Raw genomic sequence first — 13,682 nt, 5'->3', positions numbered from 1 at the left:
GCACGCCAGCTATTGGGCGTGGCACGCTAGTTATTATTTCTAGAAAGGAAAATTGAAGGATTATTATGGGTGTGGCACGCCAAATCTGGGTGTGGAATGCTAGTTATACTTCCCAGAGAGAGCCCATGAAGAATTTCAATGGGCGTGGCACGCCAAGGCCAGGCGGGCCATGCCAGTTATGAATTCCATAAGAGAATCCATGAAGAATTACAATGGGCGTGGCACGCCAAGGCCAAGCGTGGCACGCCAGTTATCTTTTCTAGGGAAGGATTGTTGAAGGTTTATCAAGAGCGTGCCACTTGGTGTTATGGGCGTGGCATGCTAGATAGAATATCTAAAGAACGCTCTCCATGATTCACTATGGGCGTGGCACGCCATTGCTGGGGGTGGCACGCCAGCTCTATTCTCCAGAAAAGGGATGACTAAGATTCACAATGGGCGTGGCACGCCAAGTTGGGAGTGGCACGCTAGTTCTATCCTCCAAGATGAAGGCGTGGCACGCCAGTACAATGGTCCAGTGGATAAGAGAAAGAGCAACTTCAATGGGCATGCAACTTGGTACTAGCAGCGTGGCACGCCAAGCTTGTGAGCCCACACCACCATCATGGGCGTGCCACTTTAGGACTGGGCGTGGAACGACAGTGCACTTAACCAAAAAGGGTGACGGAAGACTCCAACAAGGGTGTGGCATGCTAGGTCTGAGGCGTGGCACGCCAGGCCAATTATCAGAAGAGAAGGGTCAAGACCTCATTGAAGGCATGCCACTTGAGACTTTGGGTATGGCACGCCAAGCCAAATATCAATGGGCGTGCCACTTGGTGTTTTGGGCGTGGCATGCCAACTTTGCTCACAACATGGGCGTGGCACGCCAGTCCTAGGTGTGGCACGCCAGTCCTAGGTGTGGCACGCCAGCTCACTGGACTAGAAGGGAATGTCTATGCACCAACATGGGCGTGGCACGATAGACATGGGCGTGGCACGCCAAGCCAACCTTCTAGAGAAGAGATTGAAGGCTCTAATAAGGGCATAGCACGCCAAGTCTGGGCATGGCACACCAGTTCAACCTTCTAGAGAAGAAGAATGAAGACTTTGCTGAGGGCGTGGCACGCCAGGTTTGGGCGTGGCATGCCAGTTCAAAGTGCCAGAGAAGGAGATGGAAGACTGCACCATGGGGCGTGCCACTTGAGAGATGGGCGTGGCACGCCAAGCTGATGGGATATTTTCGCGGAGAAACGAATTTCTCTAAAACACCCAAAATTAACCGGCAAGTGCACCGGGTTGCATCAAGTAATAATAACTCACGGGAGTGAGGTCAATCCCACAGGGATTGAAGGATTGAGCAATTTTAGTTTAGTGGTTGATTTAGTAAAGCGAATCAAGATTTGGTTGAGTGATTTGTGATTTGCAGAATTTAAATTGCATGGAAAGTAAAGGGAATGGGTAATTGACATGAAATTAAAGAGAACAGGAATTTAAATGCTGAATCTTAAAGAACAAGAAATTAAATGGCAGAAACTTAGAACGCAAGAAATGGAAATTGCAGAATCTTAAAGTGCAAGAAATGTAAATAGCTTGAATTGTAAAGGGAATTGGGAGTTGGATTTGCAGAAATTAAACGAGGGAAAGTAAATTGCAACCAACAGAGAAGTAAAAGAACACTTGGATTGAACCGGATCTAAAAACAGAATTGTAAATAAGCATGAAAACAGTAAACAGGGAATGGGAAATGGGGAATCCGGATCTCAGGACCCAAGAGACTAGATAACCAAGTCTAGATCTCAATGCCTTCCTAGATCCAACAAGAACAATTGCAAAGGAATTGTAAATTGCAAAGAAGGTAGATGAAGAACAATTAACAGAAATTAAATTCAATAAGCAGTAGAAGAAACAGAGAGATCTTCGGATGAGATTGAAACAGAATTCCTTCAATTCTCCAACCCAAGATCCAAGACAATTGCAATTGAAATTGAAAGCAATAAAACTAAGAGGAAGAGAGTGGAATTCTCCTTCCCCGAAACTAAAAAATTAAAGATCACTCAATATCCAAAGCTCTCCGAAAACTATTATGAAAACTCAAAAGGAAAGCTCCCTAAGAACTTGAATTATATCCTATTTATACACTTTCTTCAAATGATCTTCAAGCCTTGAGTTGGGCCTTTGCTCTTGGTGGAATTGGGTTGAGAGAGGCCTTGGTTGATTGCTCTTGGAGTTTGGAGAGGAACCAAAGTGAACCAAGTGAACCGGGTTGGAGTTTTGTAAAAGTTTGAGTAAAAGTTTGAGGCAAACTTTTGGTCCAACTTTTCATATCAGCCCCCATGTTTTGCTGATACCCACGTTGGTGCAAAAGTTAGGGGTCTAACTTTTGCTCCAACGTTGGCCTTCCTTAGTGCACTTATGGCGCCAACGTTAGCCCAAAAGTTAGGGGCTAATGTTTGCGCAAACTTTTGCTCCCCCTTTGTGTTTTTCATGTGCCAACGTTAGCCCAAAAGTTAGAGGCTAACGTTGGCGCAAACTTTTGGTGCCCAGGGAGTGTTTTTCTCATGCCAACATTAGCCACAAAGTTAGGGGCTAACGTTGGCGCAAACGTTTGGTGCCCAGGGAGTAACTTTCATGTGTCAACGTTAGCCCAAAAGTTAGGAGCTAACGTTGGGGCTAACTTTTCACCCAAAAGTTTGTGCAAAAGTTTGAGGCTAACTTTTGGTCCAACTTTTTGCTTCCTGGTTCATTTTCACTTATTCCATTGTCCTCTCTTTACTCCTAGCCATTCCTTCTTGCTTCATCCTTTCTCCAAGCTTTCTTCACCTATCATTAATCAACCAAACACATCAAAGCTATGCTTAAAATCATGAGATATTCATTTTATCATAATATGTGACAATTATAGCATAAAACCTCATGAAATAGCATGAATTCATACATGGTCGATTCAATCAAAGGAAGCATGAAAATTTACCCAAATTAGCTTACTTGTAGCTCAAGAAAGTGCATAATTCAATTGAAAACAAAAGAAAAAGGCTAGTGAAACTAGGCTAAGATGACTTGTCATCACAAGCCAGCTTCACTAAGGGAGCGTGCCACTTGAGAGCCGGGCGTGGCACGTGATGCACGGAAAAATTGTCTCGTAACAAATTTCCCTTCGGCAAGTGTACCGAATTTGTCGTCAAGTAAAAACTCACAATAGAGTGAGGTCGAATCCCACAGGGATTGATTGATCAAGCAACTTTAATTAGAGGAATGTTCTAGTTGAGCGAATCCAGAATTTGAGTTGAGAATTGCAGAAAATAAAATGGCGGGAAGGTAAATGGCAGAAAAAGTAAATGCTAGAATTAAACAACTGAAAGTAAATGACTGAAAGTAAATTGCAGAATTGTAAATGGGAATGGGGGAATTGCTCATAAAAGTAAGTAACAGAAATTGAAGAGAATGGGTAAGATCAGAAATGGGGAGTTCATTAGGCTTAGGAGATGTTGCATTCTCCGGATCAATTTCATTTTCATCTCTTCCTCAATCAATGCACTCATTGATCTCCTTGGCAATCTTAAGTGATCGAATTACAATTTTTTGTAATTCAATCTCTCAAATCTTGATCAATAGCCAATTCCTTGGTCAATTGCTCATGAGAAGAGATGAAGTATGGTCACCGATTATACCACATGCATTTCCCAAATCAAGTGTTGAGAGGATTATAGTCACATATCCATCCAAACCCAATTTGGTCCAGCATGAGAAAGCATTTCTAGCATGATCTCTTCATTCCTCTTTCAAGGTTCAGAAGAGATCCAAGTATGAATAGCTTCTTTTCTAAGATAACTACCCAATTGGATGAAGATCGAAAGCTTTCAGGTAAAATCAAGAGAAAAGATAGAAGAAGAATAATGAAAACTAGTATTGATCCAACAAATTACAACAGAGCTCCCTAACCCAATAAAAGGGGTTTAGTTGTTCATAGCTTTGGAAAATGAAAACAAAGATGGAGAATACATGATGAAACTAGAAGTGCAGAGAAAGTAAATACAGAGAGTAATTCTATGCCCAGAGGCTCCCTATATTTTCCAATCCCTATTTAATTCAAAGCTACTCCTATATATACTACTCTTCTGTTCTTCTAGTTGGCTCTTCAAGTCTTGGGTATGGGCCTTTGGATCTTGAGTTTGAAGCACTTCTCTTCTTCATTGGGCTTGGCTTTACTTGCAGAGAGAAAGTGTGAAGTAGGCAGAGACTTTAGCTCAGGGCGTTAGTGGTGTTAACGTTCAGTGAAAATATGGGTTCGAGAACGTTAGTGACAATCACCTTTTTCACTAACGTTCCTCACCAAAGTAAGAGCCACGTTAACTTCAACGTTAGTCGCACAAACGTTGCCACTAACGTTGCCACTAACGTTGCCTCTATGCCCTTCGCACACGTTACTGGGACTTACCTTTCCCAGTAACGTTGAGAAGTCTCCTCCTTCCCTACGTTAGAGTCCACGTTAACTTAGTTAACGTGGCTCTTTTAACATAGGCTTGCCAACCTTCGAGAACATTAGTGACACTTACCATTGTCACTAACGTTCCAATGTGCCCCTATTTCTCACGTTAGAGTCCACGTTAACTAGGTTAACGTGGCTTCCAACGTGGCCATGCTAGCCATCTCCAACGTTAGTGACAAAGTTGAGTGTCACTAACGTTGGCTCATCATTCCCTTATCCACGTTAGCTTCCACGTTAACTAATTTAACATGAGAATTAACGTGGCTCTTAGTGGCTGGTATGCGAAATTGTTACTCAGGTTGTGAATTATTGTTCGAAATTGATTCCCTGGCAATGGCACCAAAAACGGATGCACAGAACCATGGTCTAAACATATCTTCACAACTTCGCATAACTAACTAGCAAGTGCACTGGGTCGTCCAAGTAATACCTTACGTGAGTAAGGGTCGAATCCCACGGAGATTGTTGGTATGAAGCAAGCTGTGGTCATCTTGTAGATCTCAGTCAGGCAGATATAAAATAGTAATGGGGTTTTCGAAATTAATAATAAAATAAGGATAGAAATACTTATGTAGATCATTGGTGAGAATTTCAGATAAGCGCATAGATATGCTTTCGTTCCTCTGAACATCTGCTTTCTTGCTGTCTTCATCCAATCAGTCTTACTCCTTTCCATGGCTGGCTTTATGCAAGGGCAACACCGTTGTCAGTGGCTACATCCCCTCCTCTTGTGAAAATGGTCTAAGATGCCCTGTCACGGCACGGCTAATTATCTGAGGTTCCCGATCATGCTGGAATAGGATTCACCCTCCTTTTGCGTCTGTCACTACGCCCAGCACTCGCGAGTTTGAAGCTCGTCACAGTCATTCAATCATTGAATCCTACTCGGAATACCACAGACAAGGTTTAGACTTTCCGGATTCTCTTGAATGCCACCATCATTCTAGCTTACACCACGAAGATTCCGATTAAGAGATCTAAGAGATACTCATTCAATCTAAGGTAGAACGGAAGTGGTTGTCAGGCACGCGTTCATAGGGAATGATGATGATTGTCACGTTCATCACATTCAGGTTGAAGTACGAATGAATATCTTAGAAGCGAAATAAGATGAATTGAATAGAAAACAGTAGTACTTTGCATTAATCTTTGAGGAATAGCAGAGCTCCACACCTTAATCTATGGAGTGCAGAAACTCTACCGTTGAAAATACATAAGTGATAATGGAGTTCATTGGTCTCGGCCCCAGAGGGGAACCGGAGTAACCAAGACTGCGAATACAATGATAAAAAGTTCTATTTATAATAAACTAGTCACTCGGGTTTACAGAAGTAAGTAATTGATGCATACATCCACTTTCGGGGCCCACTTGGTGTGTGCTTGGGCTGAGCTTGAAGTCTACACGTGGAGAGGTCATTCTTGGAGTTGAACGCCAGCTTTTGTGCCATTTTGGAAGTTGAACTCCACTTTGCAACTTGTTTCTGGCGCTGGACGCCAGAATTGGGCAGAGGGCTGGCGTTGAACGCCAGTTTGCGTCATCTAAACTCGGGAAAAGTATGGACTATTATATATTTCTGGAAAGCCGTAGATGTCTACTTTTTAATGCAATTGGAAGCGCGCCATTTTGAGTTCTGTAGCTCCAGAAAATCCATTTTGAGTGCAGGGAGGTCAGAATCCAACAGCATCAGCAGTCCTTCTTCAACCTCTGAATCTGATTTTTGCTCAAGTCCCTCAATTTCAGCCAGAAAATACCTGAAATCACAGAAAAACACACAAACTCATAGTAAAGTCCAGAAATGTGAATTTAACATAAAAACTAATGAAAACATCCCTAAAAGTGACTAGATCCTATTAAAAACATACTAAAAACAATGCCAAAAAGCGTACAAATTATCCGCTCATCACAACACCAAACTTAAATTGTTGCTTGTCCCCAAGCAACTGAAAATCAAATAGGATAAAAAGAAGAGAATATATTATAAATTTCAAACTATCAATGAAACATAGCTTCAATCAGATGAGCGGGACTTATAGCTTTTTGCCTCTTGAATAGTTTTGGCATCTCACTTTATCCATTGAGGTTCAGAATGATTGGCTTCTATAGGAACTCAGAGTTTAGATAGTGCTATTGACTCTCCTAGTTCAGTATGATGATTCTTGAACACAGCTTGTTTTATGAGTCTTGGTCGTGGCCCTAAGCACTTTGTTTTCCAGTATTACCACCGGATACATAAATGCCACAGACACATAATTGGGTGAACCTTTTCAGATTGTGACTCAGCTTTGCTAAAGTCCCCAATTAGAGGTGTCCAGGGTTCTTAAGCACACTCTTTTTTTTGCTTTGGACCTTGACTTTAACCGCTCAGTCTCAAGTTTTCACTTGACACCTACACGCCACAAGCACATGGTTAGGGACAGCTCGGTTTAGCCGCTTAGACCAGAATTTTATTCCTTTAGGCCCTCCTATCCACTGATGCTCAAAGCCTTGGGATCCTTTTTATTTGCCCTTGCCTTTTGGTTTTAAGGGTTATTGGCTTTTTCTGCTTGCTTTTTTTTCCTATTCTTTTTTCTTTTTTTTTTTTGCAAGCTTTGTTCTTTGCTGCTTTTTCTTGCTTCAAGAATCATTTTTATGATTTTTCAGATTATCAAATAACATGTCTCCTTGTCATCATTCTTTCAAGAGCCAACATATTTAACATTCTTAAACAACAACTTCAAAAGACATATGCACTGTTCAAGCATACATTCAGAAAACAAAAAGCATTGTCACCACATCAATATAATTAAACTAAGTTCAAGGATAAATTTGAAACTCATGTACTTCTTGTTCTTTTGAATTAAAACATTTTTCCTTTAAGAGAGGTGATGGATTCATAGGACATTCATAACTTTTAGACATAGTTACTAACTACTAATGATCATGTAATGAAGACACAAACATAGATAAGCACTTAACATAGAGAAAACGAAAAACAGAGAAAGTAAGAACAAGGAATGAATCCACCTTAGTGATGGTGGCATTTCCTTCTTGAGGAACCAATGATGTCCTTGAGCTCTTCTATGTCTCTTCCTTGTCTTTGTTGCTCCTCCTTCATTGCTTTTTGATCTTCTCTAATTTCATGAAGGATGATGGAGTGCTCTTGATGTTCCACCCTTAATTGTCCCATGTTGGAGCTTAGTTCTCCTAGGGAGATGTTGATTTGCTCCCAATAGTTTTGTGGAGGAAAATGCATTTGAGGCATCTCCGGGATCTCATGGTGATGAGCTTCATGCGCCTCTTGAGCTCCATGAATGGGCTCTCTTGCTTGCTCCATCTTTTTCTTAGTGATGGGCTTGTCCTCTTTAATGAGGATATCTCCCTCTATGTCAATCCCAGCCGAATTGCATAGGTGGCGGATGAGTGATGCACATAAACTTGTTATGCTACGATTTAGGAAATTGCACGATCGGCAAAATTCCTTCCGGCAAGTGCACCGGTTATCGTCAAGTAAAAACTCACTATAGAGTGAGGTCGAATCCCACAAGGATTGGTTGAATGAGCAATTCGGATTAGAAGTGTGTCTAGTTGAGCGGAATCAAGAATTAGATGAGAATTGCGGAATGTAAAATTGGCGGGAAACGTAAATGACAAGAAATTGAAATGGCAGAATCTTAAATTGCATGAATTAAAGAGCAGAAGCTAAATTGCTGAAATTAAAAGGGAATGGGGGTGATTGCATGAATTGAGTTGCAGAATGTAAAGAGAAAGTGGAAAATCAGAAATGGGGAATTTATTGGGTTATAGGAGATATTGAGATCTCCGAATCAAAACATGTTTATCTCTTCCTCAACCAATGCGTTCATTGAATTTTGCTTGGCAATCTTATATGATTGGATCCCAATCCCTTGGCTCACCAATTCTCTCTAAAAACAAACAAACTCCCAATCCCTTGGTTTAAATGTTCATAAGAAGAGATGATGCTCGATCACTGATTATACCACACAGTTTCATGAACCACAATTTGGTAGGATTACATGTCACAATATCCGTCCAAACCCCAATCCAATTCACTGTGAGAAAGCTTCTCTAGCATGAATCCTCCATTCCTTTCCCAAGGTTCCGAAGGATTCCAATTATGGGTAGTTTCTTTCCCAAGACAACTACCCAATGGAATTAGATCGAGAAGCTTTCTAACAAAATTCAAGAGAAAAGATTGAAGAAGAAGATAAAACTATTATTGATTCATTGAATTACAATAGAGCTCCCTAACCCAATGAAAGGGGTTTAGTGAGTCATAGCTCTGAATTCAATTACAAAGGTATGAAAACTAGCAAAATGAAAAGGTCTAAATCCTTCCTAACTTAAATTCTATCCTATTTATACACTTTCTATATTGAGCTTCTGTTGTGTTTCTTGGGCTTTGAGGCCTCTCCCTGCTTTCCTTTTGCTTTGGGTTTATGATCCATAATCTTGATGAGGCTGCTGATCCAAATTCTGTAACATTCATTGAGCCAACTTAGTGATAATCAAGTAATGACACATGACTCAACAAATTGAAATTCCAGACTCATCAATCCTTCAGGCCCAATCCCATAAACCATGATATTCAATTGGGTTTCATACCAGAGTAAGTTTAAGTTAATGTTTGTGCTCAAATGCTAACTTAAACTGCAATATTTTTGGCCCAGAAACCTTTTCCAAGAGTGACGTTTAAGTTGCAGTTTAAGCTTAAACTGCAGCTTAAACGCCAGACACTTCCAGTGATGCCTTTTGGAAGCACGTTTAAGCTTCAGTTTAAGGTTAAACTGAAGCTTAAACGTGGAAATGGAAGAAGGCAGCCCTGGAGGGTAACGTAGTCGAACACGTTTAAGCTTCAGTTTAAGGTTAAACTGAAGCTTAAACGTGGAGATAGGAAAGGCAGCCCTGGAGGTCGAACACGTTTAAGCTCCAGTTTAAGGTTAAACTGGAGCTTAAATGTGGGAATAGAGAAAGGCAGCCCTGGAGGTCGAACACGTTTAAGCTCCAGTTTAAGGTTAAACTGGAGCTTAAACGTGGAAGCGGAGAAAGCAACCCCTGGAGGTCGAACACGTTTAAGCTCCAGTTTAAGGTTAAACTGGAGCTTAAACGTGGAAATGGAGAAAGCAACCCTGGAGGAAAAAACTTGGTCGAACACGTTTAAGCTCCAGTTTAAGGTTAAACTGGAGCTTAAACGTGGAATTGGCTCCCTGGTGCATTTCCCATTTCTGGCGTTTAACTTCCAGTTTAAGGTTAAACTGGAGGTTAAACGCCACTTTCACCTTTCCTCAGCTTTCATGATTTTGGCCGTTTAAGTTCCAGTTTAAGCTTAAACTGGAACTTAAACTCCACATGTGGTATTTAAGCTTCCTTTATTGATTTTTGTTGCTTCCTTGCCTAGCCTCTTCTTCCCTGCAATCATCCAAACAACTGCATCAAAGTCTTGCAAATTTTCATGAGAATCTTCCATTCATAGCATTCAAGTAATATAACTAAAAACTCATGAAATTTGCATAAAAATCATGCTGTTTGGATGGTTCATTGCTTTGTTATTCATTTAACCATTCTTGGTTACTTTAAGCTCAAGAAAGTGCATAAAACAACTAAAACTAACAGAAAAATACTAGTGAAACTCGCCTAAGATGCCTTGGCATCACAACACCAAACTTAATACTTGCTTGTCCCTAAGCAAGTCCTGAGTTATTTGAGAAGAAAGTATGAAACAGAAAGCAATTACATTGGCTATATTAGTAAGCACTTGAAGTTCATCAGAAGGGTTTTATGCAGAAAGTTGCAGCATCACTTTTTCATTTTTATCAGGTAAGATTATCACTTTTTCATTGCATTCATCAAACACTGCTATGGCCTCTTGTTATTCTTATGTCCTTGACACTTTTCTCTTCTTTGTTTTTCTTTTCTTTTTCTTAGAGCTCCTTTGCTCCTTATTTGCTTAGTGTCATGTGTTGCACAAGCCTTTGGCATTTTCTTTTTCTTATCAGTGCACTACACATATCCACTCCAGGCATTTTAGTTCACATTTCTTCTTGAGACATTGGTGTCCAGCACCTCTTTGTGTGACTAAATGTTTTGTATTTAGGTTGCTCTTGATAATGGACTTTTGGTTGATAATCCTGGGTTAGTTAGCCCAAGTTACCAAGTGTTGAAACACTCCTCAGAACCTATTCATCCAAGCATATCCTTAATACATAATAAACACCACAGACATTTGTCTCAGAAGTTCAAACCATTGGTGCCTAGCTTATTTTCTCAATTTTTTTGCTTTTTGTTGCCCTTTTTCAGTGGCTTTTTCTTCTTCTTTTTCTTTCTTTTTCATGGCCAAAGACATTTATTCATTAAGATCCATAGACAGTTTTCAATTTCTACACAAAAAATGATAATTCTACACTCTATTTCCAGTGATCTGACTAAACAATCAAGCATGCATACCACCACTTAATTCTACTTGATTTGTCACTAATTGAGCCAAGTTACTTTTGTTCAAACTTTTCTTTTATTTTTGGAAACAGAACAAGCATGGCAAGCATTTGTTTAAGAAGGTGAAGTTATATCCAAACATCTAGGCATTCACTTTATTCAAAGCAATAAAAAGACAAACATACTAGAGACTTCACATTAAAACTTAAATGACTTATAATGAAAAAAAGCTCATAAAGACAATTCACCAATTATCATTTGATTATTAAGGAGAGAGACCACCTCTCATGAAGCGCTTCTTTAACGTCACTAGCTTGACGGTTGTCCCTTGTTAGGGTGGATTGTAGTGCTTGATGTCTTCTCATTTCACTATGAAAACGTCCCCATTTGATTCCTTCATGACTTCTAAATGTTCCATCGAAAGAACTTTCCTGATTGTGAACACTTGAGGGAGCTGGGAAGGAATGGTTTTGAGGCCAGGTGGGATTGGCAGATAATGACTTGATATCACTTTATCTCCCGGAGAAAAACCTTCAGTGGGAATTTTCTTGTTTCTCCACCCTCTTGGCAATTTCCCTACCATTCTTCCCTTTCTCTTGAGGATTTCTTCATTGACCCTTATGCCAGGAGGATCCTTCTGATCTGTTTCCATTGATTCTTGTGGCTTTAACTCTTGCAACTCTTGTTTGCCTTCCAAGGACTGTTTTAGAGTTTCAGCTGCTGGATTACTTTCCTCCAAACACAGATGGCTACTATCATCCTTAGGCTTTTCAGGTTCTGGTTCAGGCTCAGATGCAGGTTTGAAAACTTTGAAAATGAGCTGTTCATCATGTATTCTCAGAATTAGCTCTCCTTGTTCTACATCTATGAGCGCTCTAGTAGTGGCTAGGAATGGCTTGCCCAGAATGATAGGGTGTAAGTAGCTTTCCTCCATGTCCAAAATGACAATGTCTGTGGGGAAGTAATAATCTCCCACTTTCACCAGCACATTCTCAACTACCCCTTCAGCTTGCTTCTGAGTTTTGTCAGCCAGTTGTATGATTACATCCGTGGATCTCACCTCATTCAGTTGTAGCCTCTTCATAAGAGTTAGAGGCATCACATTTATGCTAGCTCCTAGATCACAGAATCCTCTGTCAATTTTTGTTTCCCCTATGATGCAGGGGATATGAAAACTTCCTGGGTCTGTTTTCTTAGAGACTGTGTCCTTCTTGATGAGGGCACTGCATTCTTTGTTCATTGTTACCGTTTGTCCTCCCTTCAAAACTCTTTTCTTGCTCAACAATTCCTTTAAATACTTGATATGTGTAGGCATTTGCTGGAGAATCTCAAGAAAGGGAATATTGATATGGAGAGACTTAAATGTCTCTAAAAACCTTGAATAGGTTTTCCCTTTTTCACCTCCTCCTAACCTCTGAGGAAATGGTGCTTTTGGTTGGTATGTTTCCATCGTGCCTTTTTGCAGTTCCTTGGCTTGCTCAGTTTCACTTTCCTGCTTAGCTTCTTCCACACCTTCCTTCAAGATTTCTGGCTCCTGTTCTGAGGGTCTAATTCCTTCTTCTTCTGAGACTTCCTTCAATATGGTGATGGCTTTGCATTCTTCCCATCTTACTCTCTTTTGTTCCCCTTTAGGATTCTTTTCTGTGTCACTAGGGAACACTGCAGTTGATTTGGGGGCCTGTTGAGATAGCTCTCCTACTTGAGACTCCATCCTCTTGAGTTTTTCACCATGGTTTCTTAAGGTAGATCTCACATCATCCCTGAAGCTTTTCAACTCAATTATGTCCTGACCCATGTGTGCCAGCATTCCTTCTATCCTGTTTAGTTGATCTTGAAATTGTTGGTTCGGATTAGGTTGGGTAGGTTGATTATTTTGGCCATGATATGATGGTTGGGAGTAAGTGTTTTGTGTGGCTTGGTATGATCTTTGGTTGGAGTTTTGGTATGTGGAATTATTGTGTTGGTTGTGGTTGTAAGGTTTGTGGTTTTGTGGTTGGGTTTGTTGGTTCCCCCACCCAAAGTTTGGGTGGTTTTTCCATCCTGGATTGTAAGTGTTGGAATGTGGATCATATGATTGCCTTTGTTGGTTTCCCACATAGTTGGCCTCTTCCCAATCACCTCCTTCAGTGCTTTCTTCCTCTTGATCTTGTGTGTGTATTGCAGCCACTTGTTTTGTTTCTAATTTCCTGGTGAGCTCTGCTAGTTGCTTGGCAAACACCTTATTTTGGGCTAGAATTGTATCAACATGGTTCAGCTCCATGACTCCCTTAGTGTTGTGTCTCTCTGATGCATAGTAGTACTCATTCTCAGCCACTGTCTCAATCACTTCAATGGCTTCTTCCACAGTCTTTTTCCTGTTCAATGAACCTCCTGATGAATGGTCTACAGCCTTCCTTGATTCATAAGAGAGTCCATCATAGAAAATATGCAATTGCACCCAGTCATGGAACATGTCTGGTGGGCATTTCCTTGTCAAATCCTTGAATCTCTCCCATGCCTCGTAGAGAGTTTCACCATCTTGTTGTCTAAACGTCTGAACCTCAGATCGAAGCCTATTGACCTTTTGTGGGGGGTAGAAACGTGCCAGAAACTTGCTTTCCACCTCATCCCAGGTTGTTAGGCTCCCCCTTGGGAATGATTCCAGCCACTTAGCTGCCTTGTCCCTAAGTGAAAATGGGAACAAAAGCAGTTTATAGGCATCTTCCTGGACTCCATTGGACTTCACAGTGTCGCAAATTCTCAGGAATTTTGTGAGATGTTGGTTTGGGTCTTCATTAGCACTCC

The 13,682-nt window shown here is 40.8% G+C and overlaps 1 non-coding gene across 1 annotated transcript; it reads left to right on the top strand.

Annotated features, from left to right (window-relative positions):
- The first annotated feature begins 13,348 nt into the window (after positions 1 to 13,348).
- On the top strand, positions 13,349 to 13,452 carry LOC112753686 (small nucleolar RNA R71). Its single transcript, XR_003178059.1, has one exon. It is a non-coding gene; the product is annotated as a small nucleolar RNA R71 (small nucleolar RNA).
- The last annotated feature ends 230 nt before the right edge of the window (positions 13,453 to 13,682 follow it).

Source organism: Arachis hypogaea, chromosome 15 (assembly GCF_003086295.3).
Source record: "Arachis hypogaea cultivar Tifrunner chromosome 15, arahy.Tifrunner.gnm2.J5K5, whole genome shotgun sequence".
Taxonomy (NCBI): domain Eukaryota; kingdom Viridiplantae; phylum Streptophyta; class Magnoliopsida; order Fabales; family Fabaceae; genus Arachis; species Arachis hypogaea.
The sequence above is the reverse complement of the archived record's forward strand: the minus strand, read 5'-3'. Positions and strand labels throughout refer to the sequence as shown.